Raw genomic sequence first — 21,357 nt, 5'->3', positions numbered from 1 at the left:
GATGCATAAAATTTACCGTCACAAAGCGCATCTGAGGGAAGTACATGAAGTGCTGTGAACTGTACAGTATAAAACTCTCCTCTGTCTTTCCTACAAAATCTTTAGTTAAAAAAAAAAATCAACATTTGATCTGAATAGAATCTTCCTAAGGAACAAAAAGTATTGAATCTTACTTAGTGATAGGTTTATGACAGGCAGTTAGACAGGATGGAAAGCCCTGGATGCCTAGCAAAGTATAAATGTAGGGTGAGGCCTCGCCCCCAGGGTGGCCTTTCCTCCCCTAGCATATTGCTAGTCATGTGGTTTGGACCCCCTGTATTTCAGCTCCAGGCCCAGAAAAGCAACAAAAGCAGTCACATCTGACCTGTGAACCAGCTGCACTGAATGTCTTGGCACCAACCAATCAATCAGTGGAGACCACAACCCTGAAAGGACACACCTGGAAAACTGCTGAATATTCTATTAAGATCTTCCCCTGGGACCTTCCCTGAAATCTCCTCCCTTAAAACCCTTAGGACAGGGCCCGATGTGCTCTCCTTCCTGGGAGTAGCCTGAGCCTTTGTCTTTGCCTTTCCCTCTCCCATTCCTTTCCCTTTCTTCCCCAACCTCTCAACCCTCTACGTTAGCATTAGCTTCCTCACTCTCAAGCTCCTAGGCCCTTCCTTTACCTTTATAACTTGTTTCCTAAGCCCATTTCTTCTAGAAATTATTTCTTCCAGCTCTGTAATTTTACCAAATAAATGTTCTCTTATAGTTCGGGTCTTGGCTCTAAGATGAAATATCACTGCTGTGTTGATGTTTCAGAACCCAAGTACTGAGGTTGCTGAACCCAAGTCCAGTTTGACACCACTGGACTAACACCCAGTGCCGTTCCTGCCACCCACGACAGGTTCAAGGCCATGAGACACTGACATGGAAAAATGTAAACAGAAGAAAATGTAGTGCTCTGTAATTCCATGTCACAGAAATCAATTGCTTGTTTTATATATATACACACCCCACATACATACATACATACAGGGTGTCCCCCAAAAAGTGTCTACACACTTTAACAGCTGATAGCTCAATTTTGAAAATGAAATGCATTTTAATAAACAGTGCCTTAATAATTATTCAAAGTGTGTGTACACATTTTTTAGGACACTATATAAGTATAGTATATGAGTATAACTGGCAGTGCACTGTATAAATAATTTTCTATTCTACACTTTTCACCTAACATTGAATCATGACTAATAGATACTGTCAAACGGTTTTCCAAAGTGGTCATACCAACTTACATCCCATCAACAATGCATGAGAGTCACAGATGCCTCACATTCTTGTCAACAATTAGTATTATCAGTCTTTTTAATTTTAGCCATTCTGGTGGGTGTGTAACAGTATTTCATTGTGGTTTTAATTTGAATTTTTCTAATGACCTAATATTGAGTTTCTTTTTGTTTATTGGCCATTTAGGTTTTTCTTTGTGAAGTGCCTGTTCAAATCTTTGCTCTTTTTTCTATCCAGTAAGTTGGACATATGTATGCAAATATCTTTTCCCACTCTGTGTGTTCCCTTTTCACTGCCTAAATGGTATCTTTGGATGAACAGAAGTTTTTCATTTTAATATGGCCAATTTATCAATTTTTTTAATGGTTAATTCTTCTTGTGACTGTTTAAATAATCTTTGCCCACTCCAAGACCATGGAAATAGTCTTCTATGTTTTCCTCCAACGTTTTACTGTTTCTCTTTCATATTTAGATGTGTAATCCATTTGGAATTGATTTTTGTGTATGGTATAAAGTGGGGATCCAGACACAGTTTATTCCATGGAGACAGTCAAGTCACCCAACACCATTTAATAAAAAAACCATCTTTTGCCCTTTGCTTTACAGTATGTATTGCCACTGTCATTACTCACATGACTACATGTGGTTCTCTTTCTCCATTCTGTTCCATTGGCTGGTTGGTTGGTTAGTGCATTCTTTTTTTTTCTTCCCCTTTTTCTTTTTACTTTGTGTGTCATCCTTGTGCAGGGGCCATGCTAATCTTCCCTGTATCGTTTCAATTTTAGTACATGTGCTGCAGTCTGGAGCACTGTTTATGTGTTCTTGCACCAGTATCACAGTGTCTTAGTTACTCTATCTTCAGCTTGTTCTTCAAGATTATTTTATTTGACCATTTTTATAATGGGATATTTGGAATGTTTTCTTATGGCTATGTAAGAATTCCATATTAGTAAAGCATATTAATCCTTACAACATGTTATAAATATCTTTCCTTTTGTCCTTTGACTTTTGATATTATTTATAGTTTCTCTTGCCATAGAGGAGTATTAAATTCTTAAAAAGTGCAGTCTAGGTGGCATCGGAGGGAGCTGGCCTGATGTTGCTGGCTTTGATGATGCAGGAAGGAGCCAAGGACGCAGGCGGCCTCTAGAAGCTAGGAAAGGCAAGGACACTGCTTCTCCCCTAGGGCCTCCAGAGAGGACTGCTGCCCTGCCAACACCTGAATTTAGCTCAGTGGGATCTTTTGAACTGTGGAAATATAAGGTAACATATGTTCAAGGCACTAGATTTCGGTAATTTGTTACAGCGCCATAGAAAACTAATACAGGCAGGTTCTTCTCTTTCTTTTCAACCCTTTTACCTTATTTTTTCCTTTCTAATAGCATTGGCTGAGACTTTCAATACAATACAGGGAGGGGCAAAAGTAGGTTTATAGTTGTTCGTATGGAAAATAATACAGTAATTAATAAATAATAATACAAGAATAAACTCTGTTTCATGTACTCACAACTGTAAACCTACTTTTTTGTCCAACCCTGTATCTAATAGGAGCAGTGATATTAAATATTCTTTCTTGTTCTTTTTTCTTTTTTTCAAACAGATTAGGACTTTTTTTCCCCTAGTTTAAACTATATGGCTATGTGGGTATTTATAGTTTTTGGCAACAAAAACCACATAGCACTGAAAACACTTCTAAATATCCATTTTCAAAATGTTCAAAAGGCTTACTCATGGCTCATTTATTTTATTTATTTTAAATTTATCTTTATTGTTGAAAGTATTACAGATACTCCCTTTTTTCCCCATTTCTTCTCTTGTTCTTAACTTTAAAAGGACCGTTTCTAACTTTTTGCTGTTAAAAAAGATGTTTGTAGACTGTGGTGATGGTTTCACGGGTGTACACTTATCTCAAAGCTCGAGTTGCATACATTAAATACATACAGCTTTTTGTAAGTCATACCCAAATAAAGTGGATTAAAAAAAAGTGCAGGCATTGATATTTTGTGATCCCCCTGCCCCACTATTTTTATTCTTACAAAGTTTTTCCCAATCCCCATTAAGTTTAAATGCAGTATTTATATTCACAATATATAGGGTGTGTAACTATATAAAAATAAACATCTTTTTCTATAAAATAATCAATAATCCTCCTCACTTGCTAGAGTAGGAAGTTGGGATTCAGGGAGAGCAAGGGGGAATCAGTCTTGCTTAAACAGGAAAATGAGAATTCTGAGAAGGTATTTGCTTCCCTGAATCCCATCTTCATGGGTCAGTTACCCTTGGTAGAAAAAAAATGTCCCCCTATTTTATCTGATTTCTCTGAGCAGGTGATTGCCCAATTAGCAGAGTAAATTGCTGTGCGAGTGTTAGAAGGATTTAGCGGGCCTGGGTTTCAAGGGCTGGAGCTGAGCCTGACAGCCACGCAGGGCCCCTGCTCCAGGAGCGGCCAGCACTCAGGTGCCCAGGAGCCTGCTGGGCCCAGGCAGCACCCCTGGTCTCAGAAGGCCTTTCTCACCCCGTGGTCACAGGGGGCTGCCCAGGGGTCGGGCCAAGCCAGGGAGGCTCATGACGACTCCGGGCCAGCACAGCAGCCACGTTTCAGCTACAGAATCCCCTGCTCAGCCCCCTGGGAGCGCAGGGAGAAAGAGGGCAGTTTAGTTATTTGATTTCTTTTTGACAAAATCAAACTCTTGTAGTGATTATTTCTTCGGAGTAGAAGCCCAACCGAGGCAGAAATGTGGTTTTCATTCTAGCTTTATTTTGATCCTGTGCTCATTTTTTCTTCTTTGCAGGGGAAACAAGGGGAAGCCATAAAACCCCTCTTGGCACTATGTGTGTTGTACTTAGTCCATGGCCAAAGAGAGCTTTATGGGAAAGTCTGCTCTGTGCCAGTGAAGCATTTTCTTTTTCATCGTTTTAAAAACAAAAACAAAAACATTAACTAAAAATCTCTCGTCTCCTCCCACCAAAAAAAAAAAAAAAGTAAAAAGAAGGAAAAGGGAGGTATGGGGGAAAGGGGGGAGGGGGGAGAGAAAGAAAAAAGAAAAGCCCATAGGACCACAGTGCTGCTCGCCTTAACAGGAAAGTTTTATAATTTAGTCCCTCCCCAAAATTAACGCATAGGACTGATTGCAGTTATGAAACACTGCAGACTCTGGCTTTCCATCCACTTAATGTCCTGTTCAGATATCCTTGGAGGAAGGCCAAATGGGATTGAAATCTTCTTCTGAAAAAATAAAAGATGACTATCTTCTCTGGCTCTATTGTTTGACTCTGAGTTTCTAGCTTTTGAAAAAAGAGTAATCCAGTTTGGACTGCCACAGCTTTTTTCCTTCTTAAAATTATGTTCATATATTCACATACAATTTCATATTTGAGAGTAACCGCAATAAACTGCCGCCCTTGTAGACTTATTTTGACGGTGCAGGGGAATGAGTTCCCCATCTACCACCAAAAACCTGGAGTTTCACCTTTGGGTGAGGTTTTCTTGAGATAAAAATGCAAATTCTCTTAAAGGTTAATACGAATCATTGTTATCTTAGCATGAGTGACTGCACCAGGCCTCCGCTCCAGGGCTAGTTTTAACAGGAAGGAGTTACGCGTCTGCTGGGATCCAGTCTTAGCTGAGGGGCCTGAGGATGAGGATGGACGGAGCAGGGAGAAGGTACGGAACCTGTGACACAACCAGAAAACAGGCACAATACTGTCTAGTGTACACCCTTCAAAAACATACCTTTGTTTTATGCCTTCTTTCTTCTTCCAACAAGATAAGTGATTTTTTTCTCAGTAAGGATAAAGTTGGAGTAAGGATTAAAAAACGTATTTTGGAAAGGGAAAGACTAGGGAAGAAACAGTTGGCAGGGAGGTGTAGCCTGGCAAGGGACACACACAGGGTCCCTCGAGACTGAGAAGTCCTCTTGGACCGCCTCTGCAGAGAGCCAAAGGCTCCCAAAGGCGGTGTTAAGGCCTCACCCTGACCCAGCCGCTCAGCTGTTCAGCTCTTCCTGGGCCCTGTCAACTCTCTGTCTTCCAATCGAGGCAAAGGCACGACCCATACCACTTCCACCCCTGTGAAAGGAGTTTTCATACATCTCTGACTGCCTCTCAGCTTCTATGAAATAATTGATCTGCTATAATTCTTATTTCTTTCCTGGAAAACCAATACTACAAGAATATTTATAAACAAGGATAAAGGTGTTTAGTTAATCATATCTTAAATAAGAGGAAAATACATTTGATTGTCTCCTGAAATCAAATAAATATTAACTAAGAAACATTTCAAGGTTCTGTTTTTGAAACACTGAAGTCATAATTTTTTAAAAGCTGAATTATGGACACAGAGTCTGTACAGCTTTGTATGCAGGTTTAAGAACTCTTTGAGCCCATATAAAATATCTGGGTGAACACAATGTTTTGTGCATAGTAGGTATTCAGTCAGCATCGATCAATTAATTACATTTATCGACTCCACTCCCTCTTACCCTGCTTCATGTTTCCGAAGTAAAGTGAGACTATTCCCAAGAGCTGGGCTACCCTCTCAGCTTTCTCAGAGACACAAATTCCAACAAGAGTCAAACCCAACTAAAGAAGAAGAAAAAGGAACACGTGACCTCTTATGTTTGGGGTTTGACCTCTATTATTTTGTGACCACTGCCTGATTTCCTCTGGGCTCAGCCTGATTTATGTGAGGGCTTGGAATTATGTCCACTCTTTAAAGAAATGGGGCTGCAATTAATTAACTTTTTTTCAAAATACTAGGATGCCTAAAGCACTTATTAGTTCTAAAGAAGTAAAATCAAAACTAAGGCTCAAATAATTTTTTGAAAGACCCAAGGGCTGTGAATAGTAAATCTGACCCAGAGCCCCAATCAAGTGGGCAAAGAAAACATCTTCTCCCTCCACCTTCCTTGGAAACACTGCTCTGTCCCCTGCTCGATCCAGCACTGCAAGGTAAGGGCTGACACAAGGATAGACTACTAGAGAGCAAGGGAAGGCAGAAAGTGGACACACTAGTGCACCTCACCGTATACCTGAATGTCACAGCTCAGTATGTGGTTTTTCATTTCTGGAAATTGGATTTCAGAATTCATTGGGGACCCTCATCCTCAACGCCCTCATCTTGAGATTGGGAGAGAAGTTCCTTCGCTCCAAGTGGATCCCTAGCAACTTGTCCTGAGACAATTGGCAAAGCACAACTCCTTTCTTAATGATAGGAAACTACTTGAAAATGTGAATATCTTGGTACAATCAGAGCTGTTTAGACCACATTTCAATAAAGCTGAAGTAGGGTTCTATCTCCATGAAGGCCAGGAGTTACCAAACTTCTCCTAACAAGGGCGAGTCCGTCTCCACTAATGAATTCTGCCTTTGTAGTGTGAAAACAACCATAGTAGGCAACATATAAATGAATGGGCATGGTTGCGTTCCAGCAAAAATTTATTTACAAAGATCATAAAGATGGTGGGACCTAGGTTTGGTCAGCAGACCATAGTTTGCTGACCCTAAATTTAGACAAAATAACATCGATAATTATAATAACAATAAATATAATAATTAACAACTGATATGGCTAAACAATCAGAACAGACAAAGCATAGGTGTATACTGGTTAAAAACAACTGGCACTCACCCTTACATTACAGATTTGGGAACTGGCTTAAGATAGGGTAGTAAGTTGTCCTAGATTATATAAACAGTTCACATAGTAGGGCTGTGGTTTTCATAGCTGTGATCTGACCCCAGAGTCCACACTTGATGTATGCTTCTGCAGGCCAGAGGGACTTTGTTTCCATCACAAGCTTGAACCCCTAGCAATTGCTTAGTCACAAGATGTTTGGGCAAGAGTAAGGCCCACTTTCAAAAATATTCAAAACACAGGTGAGCCATAGTTACTTAGAAATATTTCAATATGTTGATAGTTAAATTGAAAATAACTGAAATTGGCTTCCCTCTAACTTGAATTCTTTCTCCTTTCCTATCTCTGTGGCTTATTCCCACACTTCCTTCTCTGTGTTCAAGTGTTGCCTTACTGTGGGGCCTTCCTGACCACAAACAAATTAATAAAATAGCAGCTCCTGCCCTGCATTTTCTCTCTCTCTTGCCTTGCTTTATTTTCTCCATAACACTGAACACCACCTGACATACCATGTTTTGAATTTATTTATTTTTTCTCTCCCAGTTAGACTGTGAGATCCACAAAGTTAGGGGCTTTTTCTTCTTGGCTGTATCCTCAGCACCTAGAAGAGCACATCTTGAATGAATGAATGAACACTGTGTACAGTAGAGAGGCCACATGGTACAATAAGTGAAAGCGTTGTATTTAGAACAAGAGGTGAGTTGGAATCCCAGTTCTGCCCACTTGTGTGACCTTGGACAAGCTAACCACTCAAAGCCTCAGAGGCTTCAGGAAGAGCAAAAGCCCTGAGATAGGAGCATGCTAGTCAGGGCAGGGTGGCCAGAGGACCCGTAGCACAGAGAGCGGGCTGAATATGGTAAGAGATGAGAAAGATTGAGGGGCAGGTTTTAAGGACTTTGGGTTTTGCTCTTAGTGAGAAGAGAAGGAAAGTAAAGGATGTGACACAGAAGAATAATGTTCTGTTCTAAGTTTTACAAAGACTGTTTAAGGGTGAGGAGAGAGGCAGAGAGACCAATTAGGAAGCTACTGCAGGAATCCAGGTGGGAGATGATGGTGGCCTGGGCCAGGTTAGTAGTGGAGAGGGGAAAGATTGTCATATTCTGGATATATTTTGAAGACATAGCCAACAAGGTTTGTTGATGGTTTCGGTGTGAAATGTGAGAGGAAGAGAAGAGTCAACGATGATTCTAAGGATTTGGGGGAGGACTATGGGAGGAGCAGGTGTGGGATGGGGGAATCAGAAATTTGTTTTATGTCCGTCTAAGTTTGAGAAGCTTGTTAGACATCCAAGTAGAGATGTCAAGCTGTCCATTGGATAGATGATTCTTGCATTCATGGGAGAGGTATAAGGATATAAATTTGAATAATGTCAACAGATAAGTCAAAAGTTTCTATCTTGGCTACTACTAAAAATCACCTAAGGAACTTAAAAAAACCTTTTTTTTTTAAATTGTGGTAAAATGCACATAACAAAATTTATCATCTTAACCATCTTTTAAATATATATGTATCTGAGCGCCAACCAAATGGAATGAGAATTTTGGGGTCTGGGGACTAGGCACCAGTACTTTTAACAAATATACCAAATGTCTAGACTTGGGGAGGTGAGGAGAAACCATAAAGGAAATAGAAAAGGAACAGACTATACCCTAAGAGGAAACCAGACAAGTGGAATATCCCCAAAGTTGAGTACAAAAAGTATTTCAAGAAGATGGTAATAATAAACTGTGTCAGGTCAAGTAAGATGAGCACTGCAGAAAAATCATCAAACTTAGCAAAATGTGGATCATCATTTTCCTTGACAACTCTTCTTGTGGTAGATTAAAGAGATTTTATATCAATAGGCACTATCATGCTTATTTATATTAAAAATAATGTCTAGTAGTTTAAAATAACACCTTTCGACATCAGAGCCCATCTGAAGTTTTCAGTCCTGCCGAATCTTACTCATGCATTACCCATGACTCAATAGTCAGCACAAGGTCCGTTGGTGATTTGGGCCTAGCCTTAGTCTCCAGCAGATGATATGCACCTGCATATTCTTCTCTGAGCTAGAATGAAAAAGGAATCTTTCAACCTAATTACCAAGGAGATGGGACAATAAACACGTCCAGCCACTCCTAGGAGCCACGCCAAAGTAAGGCAGAAGAGGACAACATATAAATAGGACAAACCAATGCAGTCACTAAGAAAACAGAGCTCTTCCTCTTTTTTGTTGAGAAAATGCCTTCATCTCTTCCCTGTAACAACACAAAATAAATGCTTAACTTATGCTTTAAAGGTTAAGAAATTTGAGCTTTGCCAGACCCCCAAACAGAGGGAATTCAAAGACTTCAGCTGTCCATTGAGAAAGATCTGCTGCTCAAGTTCAAGTCCATGCTTTCCAGATGTTTCCTCTTGTCCTCCAAAGTCACTTCCTACTTGCTGACCCTGAATCTGTGCTCAATTTATTCATGAATCTTGTTGGAGGCATCCACTGTTTAGTAAGAGCCTTTTTCCAACCCACAATAAGGAACTAATGCTTTCCCCCACTTCACTCCACTCCCAAAGGACAGAAACTATGGAGAGGAGCAAGGATGAAATTGAGGATAAATGTAGAAAATAATGTGGGGAACATATCAGAGGGTGATGTCAAAACTCTCATCTTTCTTGTTATTTACTCACTTCTTCCTCTTTACACCATCTGGATGGTGTATCTCAAACATGCACCAAGGGGTGCCTCCTGCTCCTAGAGCAGGATTCAGAGGACATATAGGCTTCTCTAGAGAGTCAAGAGGTCTTTAAAGGCTATGTTGTCCCACCCAGCTCATCAGAACAGGCAACAAGATAGGACACTGAGGCTGAAACCCTAGTGGGTAATAAGGGGAATTTTCCACGTAGATGCTCAATGTGGAGGCTATCTCTGTGGTGTGAACTAAATGCTTATATCCCTCCAAAATTCATATGTTGTAGCCTTAATCCTTAGTGTGATGATATTTGGAGGTGAAGCCTTTGGTAGGTAATTAGAATTAGATTAGAGTGGAGCCCTCATGATGGGATTAGTGCCCTTATAAGAAGAAGCGCAAAAGAGCTCTCTTCCCCCAATGTAAGGACACAGAAATATGGTGGCCATCTTCAAAATAGGAAGAAAGTTCTCACCAAGCACCAAATACATTGGCACCTTGATCTTCGACTTTCCAGCCTCCATCCAGACCTGTGAAAATTAAATATGCTCTTTGTTTAAGCCACCCAGTCTATGTTCTTTTGTGATAACAGCCCAAGCTAAAACAGTGTGGATACCTTGGATGGTTCAAGGGATTTAGATACCCTTAGAAGTTATAACTAACATTTTTTCAGAAGAATCCATAGTTCTCATCAGAGATTTAAAGGACTAAATATGTGACACCCCACCCCCCCCAAAAAAATTAAGGACTACTGACTTGGAGTGACCCTTGTATACTTATGCTGTAGGAATACAGTAAACTTCAGGATTGGAGATCTCAGTCTTGGCATTTATTCTTACTTAGAGACATGACCAATATCTAGGGGTACTAACAAATATGATGAAGTAAGAAAGACTCACGAGGATACACACATTAACTTTAACCAATATTATTCATGTCCACCTGAGAAAGTTTATTATCCCCAATAAAATATAGAGTCAAATCTGTTTACAATTAGCATGTACTGGGGCTACTTTCCCCATAAGCTTTTAATAATATCAACTTTAGATTCCAAGGAAACTAAATCATTAGGCCTAACCTTATCCCTGCTTTTTCTCCCACTTTACTCCCATATTATAATGTATTCCAAAGCCAAATATAATTTGTTGGTGGTTAATTATGATTAACTTTATATTCTCCCGAGCCTATAGAGCAGGTAATGCACCTTTGGAGCAAAAGGTAGTCTGACTTTTTTGCATTGTATGGACTGTACAGCAAATTGAGGGACCAGTATAAGCTTTATTACAGCAGTGAGGAAAAAGCTTTCAGAGAGAAAATAGAGAAAAATATGACTCATTATGAATGAACCTTGAAAACATGAAAGTGGACAAAACCAAACACAAAAGGTCACATTTTGTATGATTCTATTTACATGAACGTGAAGAATAGGCAGATCTATTGCAACAGAAAGTAGGTTAATGGTCGCCAGTGGCTGAGGGAAGGGGATGGGGAGTGACTGCGGGTGGGGACGGGGTGATGGAAATGTTTTGGAATTAGACAGTGGTGATAGTTGTACAACTTTGTAAATATACTAAAAACCACTGAGTTGCACACTTTAAAAGGCTGGATTTATGATATATGAATTAGATCTCAATCAACAAAAGAAGAAAAAAGAAAAAATGTGACTCAGAAAGTATTCACCACAATTATGGGTAAATGACTTATTTGGCAATTAATTTGGGGGCATAGTCTTGAGACATTTTTTTATATGTAAGTTCTATGCTGTTTAAACTGTCCCCCACTCCAACAGAAATCTTTTTATTGTCTTTTCCAATTACAAAAATAATACATATGCTTTTTTAAAAAATTCTGAAAATACAAGACTACATAAAGAATAGAATAACTTGAAAAACCACCACCCAAAGTGGGTCACTATTAACATTTTGGTGTGTATTTTTCCAGATTATTTTTCTATGTATCTACCGCAGGAAAAAATACTTTAAAATGATATCAATGTGTTTTCCTCTTTTGCACTTCTTGTATGTCACCTCCCTCCCTCTGTGTGAAGCATCCTTTTTTCCTAAACCATTAGCATTCTTACAGCAGTTCTACGAAGAGCGAAAAGAGCCAATATTCAGTTTTTACTTCTAAAATAAGGTTTTCGATCGGACATTAAGAGTTTAGAAAGCCCAACTTTGAGAACAGAGAGAAATATTTTTCAGTGATTTTATTTCTCATTAATACAAGAAGAGAGAGGGCCAGTCAACTAAATCTCAGAGTTTTTCTAAAAGCCAGGAGTAGAGAAATCAAAGGATAAGGAGAGCCCTGGCCTGGGGCAGGAGAGGAACTTCCACTCAGAGGGTTATGGGGAAAAAGAAAAAAATAGGGGGGAGGGATGCAGACAGCCAGACAGATGTATTCTGAACCACTGCTCTCTGGACTGAATTCCCCAAGGGCAAAGCATGTTGAACAGTTGGAGGGGTAAGCTGAAGGCAAGGGAGACGTTGACCTGCCTCCCAAAAGAAACCTCGGAGGAGACTGCTGCTCAGGGAGATCCCACACTAGGGTGTGTTGGACATTGAGCAATAGCAGAATAACAGTGGGTTGTGACTAGATAAACGAGGCAGAACAGCAATCCCAAACTGGTCTTGGCTGCCCTGTGACACAGAAGGAACCCCTCCAGGGTAAATCCAAAAATTAGATGAGCATTAGTTGGGGAGCAACTAGTATACATCGATCAGACCAGCTGCCTCGCAGTGGAAACCGGCCCCCACCCAAGGCCATGAGGACAGGTGAGTACCACCACGCATAAGATGCCACCTTGGGAAGGAGGAGGGAGAGGGGAGAAACAGCCTTGGTAGGGAATTGAACCTTGAATTGATTGATATTTACCTGTGAGAGACCATTTTAAATCAAAATAGGCTGTTAAACCAATAGAGAGTATTTGTTCTGAAGGAGACTGAGATAACTTTAGTTGGAAGGGTGGGAATGTGTGAAAAGATTAGATCAGTTAAGAAAGTAAAGAATCCACATGCTCTTGCTTCTCAGTAGAGCAGTGTCCTTATTATCCTATGCTGTTAACAAAATAAAATAAATAAAAATGTATAGATATATTCAGCATACACTTTTGTAACCTGATGTTTTTCACTTTACAGTGTTGCTTATTTTTTGGTTTGTTTACATTTTCTTTTCCCCAACTAGGCTATAAAGTTCTCAAGGACAAGACAGTATTTTCTATTTCTTTGTATCTACTTCAGTGCTGAGCACAAAGCAGGCATTCCATGTCACTGCCACCTAAAACATTTTAGTTCTCGCCTTATACATTTGCAATTTTTTTAAAAAATCTTGAACCAAGGAGATAGTTAGGAAGCAAGGGCCAGTGGGAAGGTTCCTGAGTTCTTGTCCTGATCAGTCACTGACTTTACGCAAGTCGCTTCTCCTCTTACTCTCACTTTCTCCACCTGTAAATTGTAAATCAGAGATAATGCCCTCCCTATCTTACATGCATAGGTGAGACTCAAAAGGAAATTGACAAGAAAAAAGTTCTGAGATGTTCTCAATTAAATTACAATGGCAGGAGAGTAAGAGAGGGGCTGGACAGTTAGCCTGTTCGTAGCTGTGGACCAGCTCTGACAAAGACTGCTCACAGTCTTATATATCTGTTGGAATTTAGGATTAACTTCCAGATGGATATTTGCAAAAGAAAGACTAGCCTTGAACCCCAAGGGCCACCGACATCCTGACACCAGGAGCCTCCACTTCTTATTTACACATTAATTTTCCAACCTGCTGCCCACAGTTAATCCACAGAAGTGGACACTTTCTTTCAGACTCTGCACCTATCCCAGAGCTGGCCCCACGGCAGCTTGTCCCACCTCCTTTGTCCATGGCTAATGTTAAATTCTTTCAGAACCGCTTACATCTCTCCCCTGCTCCCTGCCTCTACTTGATGCATAAAAATGCTCAACAAATCCAGGATGTGAATACGTTGTCTTTCTCCCTAGCCATGCTGCTGGTGGTTCAGACTTCATGCCCCAGGACCTGGTCTTTTCACACTACCAATGGCCTCATAAACCCTTTCTTTTAAAAAAAGACTTTCAGCTGGCCAGTGTGGCTCAGCAGTTGTGCATCAACCTATGATCCAGGAGATCCTGGTTAGATTTCCGATCAGGGGACATGCCCCGGGTTGGGGGCTCTATCCCTCAGTGTGGGGGACGTGCAGGAGGCAGCCAGTCAATGACTCTCTCATCACTGATGTTTCTATCTCTTTCTCTCTCCTCTTGCCCTTCCTCTCTGAAATCAATAAAGACATGTGTGTGTGTTTTAAAAAAAAGGGACTTTCAGCCCTGGTTGGTGTGCCTCAGTTCACTGGGCATCATTCAACCAATGGGACATTCACCAAAAGGTTGCCAGTTTGATTCCGGTCCTCGCACACGCCTGGGTTGTGGCTCAGTCTCCGGTGGGGGGCGAGCAGGAGGCAGCCGATGGATGTTTCTCTCTCCCTCCCTCTTCCTTCCTCTTTCTCTAAAGAACCAATAAAAAATGTTTTTTAAAAAAGAGACTTTCAGCAGTGGAAGTTGAAAATTTTTTTTAATAAAATGTACATGAAGTCACTAGGAAGAGAATGCAAAATGATCACTGTTTAATCCCAATCTAATTTAACAAGTGATTCAGACCAGAAATCTCAGGATGAGGTCAGGCTTTCTGTGCAGCCTTCCCTACTTACACAACCATCTTCCAAATCCACTGGTACAACATCACCCCCATCCTCACCCAAAGCCCACCATCAGTTCCTTCTGCAGCAGCCAAACTAAAGTCAATGATCTCCCAGTAAATACTTGTTTTTAAAGAACAGCTGAAAGATTTGTACTTAGCTGACTTGTGGCTGTTCCCTGGACACAGATGGGAAAAGGTTATTTAGAGGCAGGAAAACAATTAGGGCATTTTTCATCCTAACAGTAATTAAAGATCATTAATCCTCTCTACTTCACCAATTAGCAGGTCTTACAGGTCTTGATTGAAACAAACAAAAGTAAGGATTTTCTCCCACACCAATAGTCTTACTTTCGCATAAGCAAGCTGTGTAGCCAGGACATCATCAGGCACATACTGCACCTTGATTTCTCACCAGGAGGCTTAGGTAACATGCTCTGTGGTATGTGTAATATGGCTAGAGCCTCAATAAAATGCACAGCTTGCCTCTAGTGGTTCAGAATCTAAAGCAAGAATGATCTTAAATAATTCTGTAATTTTTTAATCCAATTTAAGTATCATTCACTATTTAAACAGATCTCTGAGAAATACCTTCTTTAAAAGTAAAGAATATTTTTTAATGTTGAACAAGTGTTCATTCACTTAAGAAACATTAAATGAGTATTTGTTATGTGCCAGGAGCTGGGCTAGGCACTGGGATACAAAAATGAATCCACTTCAGTTTAGTAGAGAAAATATATATGTCAAACAAGTCCTTGTTCCACACCATAGTAAGTGCAATCATAGATGCTCACAGGCTTAGAGGAAGGAGGACCCAGAGAACCCAGGTGAAGTGCTGCAGGAAAGGTTTCGTGGAAGAGGCCCCTGAGCTGAATGTTTTCATTCAAACACTCATGTCACAAGAACTTACTGCATTGTCTAGGCATTGTTCTAGGTACTGGGAATACAGCAGTGAACAAAACAGATGAAAATCCCTCTCCTCATTACCTTATATTCTGGTATCGACAATAACAAAGATAAGTAAATACATGGCTTATTTCTCTAACTAGTGAAAACTGCTGTGCAGATTTGAAATTGTAGAGGAGAAGGCCATGGAAAGCCTCACAGAGAAGGTGACTATTATTTATTTATTTGTTTATTTATTTATTTTTAACCCCCACCCGAGGATATTTTTTCCACTGCTTTTTCAGAGAGAGTGGAAGGGAGAGAGAAAAAGAGAGAGAGAAACATCCATGTGAGAGAGACACATCGATTGTGCCCTGACTGCATGTGCCTCCCGCATGTGCCCTGACCGGCGCCAGGGATGGAGCCTGCAACTGAGGTACGTGCACTTGGCTGGAATCGAACCCGAGACCCTTCAGGGGCTGACGCTCTAACCACTGAGAAACCAGCTAGAGCAAAGGTGACTTTTAATATCTACAGAAAGTGTGAGAACAGTGCCTGGGGATAGGACAGGGCAATAAGGCAGAGGGAACAGCAAGCACAAAGGCCCTGACGTAGACATGGAAACCAGAAAAAAGTATTTTTGTCTTTGTATAACTATTATTATATTGTAAATTTCCAAACTTTTTACTGCCACAAAATTTCAACTCTCAGCCTGCCATAAAAATAACCTGAAAACACTAGAATACATTAATATTACGTAACAGAAATTCTTCTTCACTACACAAGACAAAACTTCATAGTCCACCAACAATATATGATTAAGACCCCTGAGGATGTGCTTCAGGACTGCTGAATACTTAAAAATAAAAATCTACGTTCCATTTTTAAAGAACAGCTGGCTGTGACTCCTCTGCAGTTTTGGATTTATGGCCCCTTCTGATTCTTAGCTGTAATTAACTTACTGGAAAGATTTTATGAGACTGAATTAACAATGCAAACACACAGTTGTATGATAAAAGTCTGTTTTATTATTCTTCATGTCTCTATATTTTTAAAAATTGTAACTATTTTTCAAAGAGACTGTTAGATACAGATCAAATTATATTACATGGCAACTATAAAGCTCCTTTTAAGCCATAATAAAAACATTCTCAAGAATCATCTTACAGCCTACAAATGAACTTTAAGGAATATTTGACATGATAAAAATTCCAGTCTAACAAGGAATTGTCCCTTAAAAATTGTTTAGAAAGGAACTCGAGCGATGATAATAAATTAACACATGGCCATGGAGCACTTCCTGGCTGTTGCTTCAGTTCTCATGTTTCTGTCTTGCCCTTCACAATATTGTTGTTGTGGTGGGGGAAAGGCACGGGCTGTTAATGATTTCTGCGCCTGTTGTTTTGCCCACACCCTCCAGAAAGCTCTTTCAAGACGGTTCTCTGGACTCAGGCTTTGTCTGCCGCTCCAAGAGAAAGCTGGGCGTCTGCCAGTGAACTCAGCGCCGGTGTCAGCCGTCAGGTCCAGGGACCATTCTGTGGAAGGCGGTTTGGTACAGCAGAGAGAGCACTGGACTGGGGTCCCAGTTCTGCCCCTACCCCTCAGCAGTTTCGTGTGCCTCGGCCTTTCACTTAGACCGCATGAGCTTCCATTCTCCTGTCTGTAAAATGAGGAATAAGTGCCCTGCCTGTCTCTCAGGGTGATTGTGAGGAACAAAGAAAATACTGCAAGTGAAAGTGCTTTTTAAAACGTACTAAATAGATGTTGATTTTTTAAAAAATTTATGGTAAAATATGCATATAGAATTTACCTTTTAACCATTTTAGGTGTGCACTGCAGTGGCATTAGGTACATTTACAGTGTTGTGCAACCATCTTCACCATCCACCTCCAGATCTTTTCATCTTCCCAAACTGAAACTCTCACCATTAAACAATCCCCATGCCTCCCTCTCCCCAAACTTGGCAACCACCATTCCCTTTTCTGTCTTCACGAATTTGACTATTCTAAGTACCTCATATAAGTGAATCATACAATATTTGTAACCTTTTGTGTCTGGCTTATTTCACTTAACATAACATTTTCAAGGATCACCCATATTGTAGCATGTATCGGGAACTCCTTTCTCTTTAAGACTGAAGAATATTCCATTGTATATATAAACCATATTTTGTTATACCATATCTGTTAGAGGACATTGGGATTATTTCCCCTTTTTGGTTCTTGTGAATAATACTGGCATGAAACTTTGGTGTACAAATATCTGTTTGAGTCCCTGCTTTCAACTCTTTTAGATAGACACCAAGTAGTGGAACTCCTGGATCATATGATAATTTTATGTTTAATTTTTTTAGGAACTTCCAAACTATTTTCCACAAAGTCTGCATCATTTTATATTCCTATCAAAAGTGCACAAGGGTTCTAATTTCTCCCACATCCTCACGAATACTTGTTACTTTATGTGTGTGTGTGTGTATGTGTGTGTGCTACCACGAGTGCTCTCCTAATGGTTGTGACGTGGTATCTCCTTGTAGTTCTGATTTGCATTTTCCTGACAATTAGTGATGCTGAGCATCTTTCATGTGCCTATTGGACTTCTGTTTTCTTCTTTGGAGAAATGTTTATTCAAGTCCTTTGCCCATTTTTTATTTGGGTTGTTTGGGTTTTGTTGTTGAGTTGTAGGTGTTCTTTATATATTATGGATATTAATCCCTTGTCAGCTATGCAAATACTTCCACCTGCTCCCAGAGTTGCCAAATATTTTTATTTTTATTCATGTACCAGATCCTATAAAAAATATGCTCAATTTTTCATCGTGGTGCTTTAGGAACTGAGAACACTCTCCCAAAAAAGTCTTCCTCTATATTAACATGGTACCATAAAGACCAGATTTTAATGGGCAGTTTTTTCTTTCCAATTTAAGTACTAAAAAAAAAAGTATTTAAAACTTCCCCTACTCACAGCCTGTCTCAGTAATATACTTAATTTAGTAGCAAGTTGAGAAATTATTTTCTTTACCTACTTACACAGTATTTAGGTAGATTAACAGATTTGACAACAGAAAGCCTAAAGCTCTATATGCCTATGGGGAGAATATAGAGACATTTTTGAAAAATAGCACTTCCTACTTGTGTCTTGTCATTCACCATCCACAAAGAAAGGATGAACAAGCCATATCCTAGCAGAGAATAACTACCCTCTCCAGAGGCAAACTGTTAAACGGCATAGGTGGAAATAACATTCAAAAAAATATTGAACAGTCATTTACTTTACAAACTTGATGGACTCCGCTCCGTGTTGGGTGCTGGAGACACAAAATGAATGGGCACACTTCTTGCCCTCAAGGAGCCCTCCCACTGATGGAAAAAAATAACCAAGTAAACAGACAATTACAAAACAATATGGTGAGTACCAGGGAGCTCTAGGAGTGTTTCCATTATGGATAATTCACGAGCAACCGCTGTGAGGAACATCTCAGAAGTACCAGGCCTATTGCTAGCATACAGGGGCTTATGAAATACATTAGGAATGTAAAACCTTATGAAATGTTAATTATTATTACATTCTTGGTATTTTTTAGTACTAAAAAATAAAGTGTATAACCACATAAGATTTTGTATCTAAAAAATTTTACACTTGCCCTAGCTGGCTTGCTCAGTGGTTAGAGCCTCAGCCTGCGGACTGAAGAGTCCTGGGTTCCATTTGGGCTGAGGGCACATAGCTCGGTGGCAGCTCGAGCCCATGTGTCTCTCCCACATCGATGTTTCTCTCTCTCTCTCTCTCTCTCTCTCTCCCTTCCGCTCTCTCTGAAAAGCAGTGGAAAAGATATCCTCAGGTGAGGATTGAAAAACAATGTTTTTAAACTTGTTTTCATTATAAAAATAATTCATTATTATTGTAGATAGTGCAAGCAATACCAAACTCACTAACGTTTCACTATGTTCTGTTTCGTCTAAGATGCCGTTGACTGTAGGACGCAGCCTAAATACAAAGGCGCTGAAAAGTGGAGAGGAAAGGCTCTAGCAAGCAGGGGGCCCCTTGGTCTATAAAGCAGAGGGCAGGGGCACTGGAGCAGCCTGAGAGAACTGTCCAGGACAATCAGCAAGAGTCTGGCCTGCATGATTGCAAAAGGATTATACTCATTTTGGTACTAATGTTTTGTACTTCCAGATGCTGTATATCGCGCTAAGATGTGAGCATTCCAAAAATCACTGGCTCTCGGAAGGTGCTCCCAAAGTTTATATCCCCAGAGTTATACTTAGTACCTTTCGCATAGGTTAAGGAACATGGTCCTCAACCTTTGGAAGATTTATTCTGTTTTACTCAAGTGAAACTTTACCTGGAAGAAGATAAATCTCCAGTTTCTGAAACATTGGTCAATAAATATATATTGGTCCCACATGGACTTAACAGATATGAAAGAGCATATGGCTTTTTAAAAAATTCATTGTCCCATATTTATTTCGTCTTCTAAAATCCAAAGCCTTTTAGCCCTGGCCTGTGTGGCTCAGGGGGTTGGGCATTGTCGCATGTACAGAAAGGTCGCCAGTTCAAGTCCCGGTCAGGGCATATGCCCAAACTGCAGGCTGGATCCCCAGTAGGGGGCATGCAGGAGGCGGCCAATCAAAGTTTTGCTCTCTCCCTCTCTTTTCCTCTTTCTCTAAGAATCAATAAAAAAAAAAAAAAATCTTTAAAAAAATAAAATAAAATCCAAAGTATTTTAAGGAATGAAAAATGTTGGGATGCAATCTATCCAACTGTCAGGTTTCCTTGTTCTAGAAACATTAAGGAGACAGCATGGTATGAGTACAAGAAGACCTGTGTATGGAGACCTAGGTGCTACTCTTAGGTCTACCACTAATTAGACGTGTAATTTTAGATAAATCACTTAACCTCTCTAGACCTCTCTCATCTCTAATTGCTCTATCTAATCCATAGGTTATTGTGAAGATCAAAAGAAATCATAAATGTAGAAGCTCTTCAAAAAATGTAGCACACGCATGTTATAAGGTATTACTAATACATTCGTTTATTATTGGTCTGCAATGCCACTCTTAGATTCAGGCAAGAGGAGCCCTTGCCCTGAGCCCTATACTTCAGAGAGCCCTGCATATCATAAACATAAATGCACACAAATTTATTAAATAGCTACCAACATGTACCTAAAAAACATCCCCTCAATTCTGACAATAGCAATGACATTCTTTGGAGTGGTTCAAAGATTATACACAATATTTTCTGGATCTGACTCAGATTGAACATATCAAATTTGACCTCACAGACACTCTGGGTTAACAATGGAGATGCCATTTAAATAATGTTAGAGCAGTTAGATTTAAATTAGACATGAGAGTGAGATGTTCTAGGATAGTTAAATGAAAGAAGATTCTCAAATAAGGAATTGCGGTCTATGATAGAAAAAAAAAATTTATTTGGTGCTACAAACCTTTTAGAGAAACATTGCATAATTTTGCTGGACATCACATATGGGCCTCAGACATAGCTGAACATTTTACCCAAGGCAGAAATCACGTGTAGTCATGATAGTGTTGACTCTCTGCCCCTGCCCACAGACCAGTAACCAAAAAAGCCATCATCTCTTTAGCAAGAATAGATCAGATCAAGTTACAGTCCTTTCAAGGAAGACCTTAGGAGGTGTTTGAGATAACTGGTCATCCAGATCAACAATGTTCTGTAGAGAATTGTTAGCAACTGCAGCCTCTTATTCAATACAAATATTAGACTTTAAGACAGTTTGCGTAGAGAGAGAGTTTAAGCCCTGGCCAGCATGGCACAGCGTTGCTCAGTGGTTAGAGAGTCGGCCTGCAACTGGAGGGTCGTGGGTTTGATTCCCGGTCAAGGGCACATACCTGGGTTTCAGGTTTGATCCCCAGCCCCTGTCAGGGTGCATGCAGGAGGCAACCAATCTATGTGTCTCTCTCACATCGATGTTCCTCTCTCTCCTTGCTCTGTGTCTCCACCCCGCCCTTCCATTCTCTCTAAAAATCAATGGAAAAAGTATGTTCCAGTGAGGATTAACAAAAAAAGAAAAAAAAAAAAGAGAGAAAGTTTAAGTTCCCCTATCTTCTATATGATGGAGACATATAGCTTCATATTTCATTTGCATCCAATCCCCAAACTAGAAAATGTAAAGGGGTAAAGGGATTAAGATAAGTATCTAGACAACAATTAGTCCAGATAACCAACTAAC

The 21,357-nt window shown here is 40.0% G+C and overlaps 1 non-coding gene across 1 annotated transcript; it reads right to left on the bottom strand.

The window, feature by feature from the left end:
- Positions 1 to 1,974: 1,974 nt before the first annotated feature.
- LOC148091632 (U6 spliceosomal RNA) lies at positions 1,975 to 2,081 on the bottom strand. The gene has a single exon (XR_015715589.1). It is a non-coding gene; the product is annotated as a U6 spliceosomal RNA (small nuclear RNA).
- Between the last annotated feature and the right edge of the window lie 19,276 nt (positions 2,082 to 21,357).

Source organism: Miniopterus natalensis, chromosome 13, assembly GCF_054644295.1.
Source record: "Miniopterus natalensis isolate mMinNat1 chromosome 13, mMinNat1.hap1, whole genome shotgun sequence".
Classification (NCBI taxonomy): Eukaryota; Metazoa; Chordata; class Mammalia; order Chiroptera; family Miniopteridae; genus Miniopterus; species Miniopterus natalensis.
This window is presented reverse-complemented; position numbering and strand designations above follow the sequence as displayed.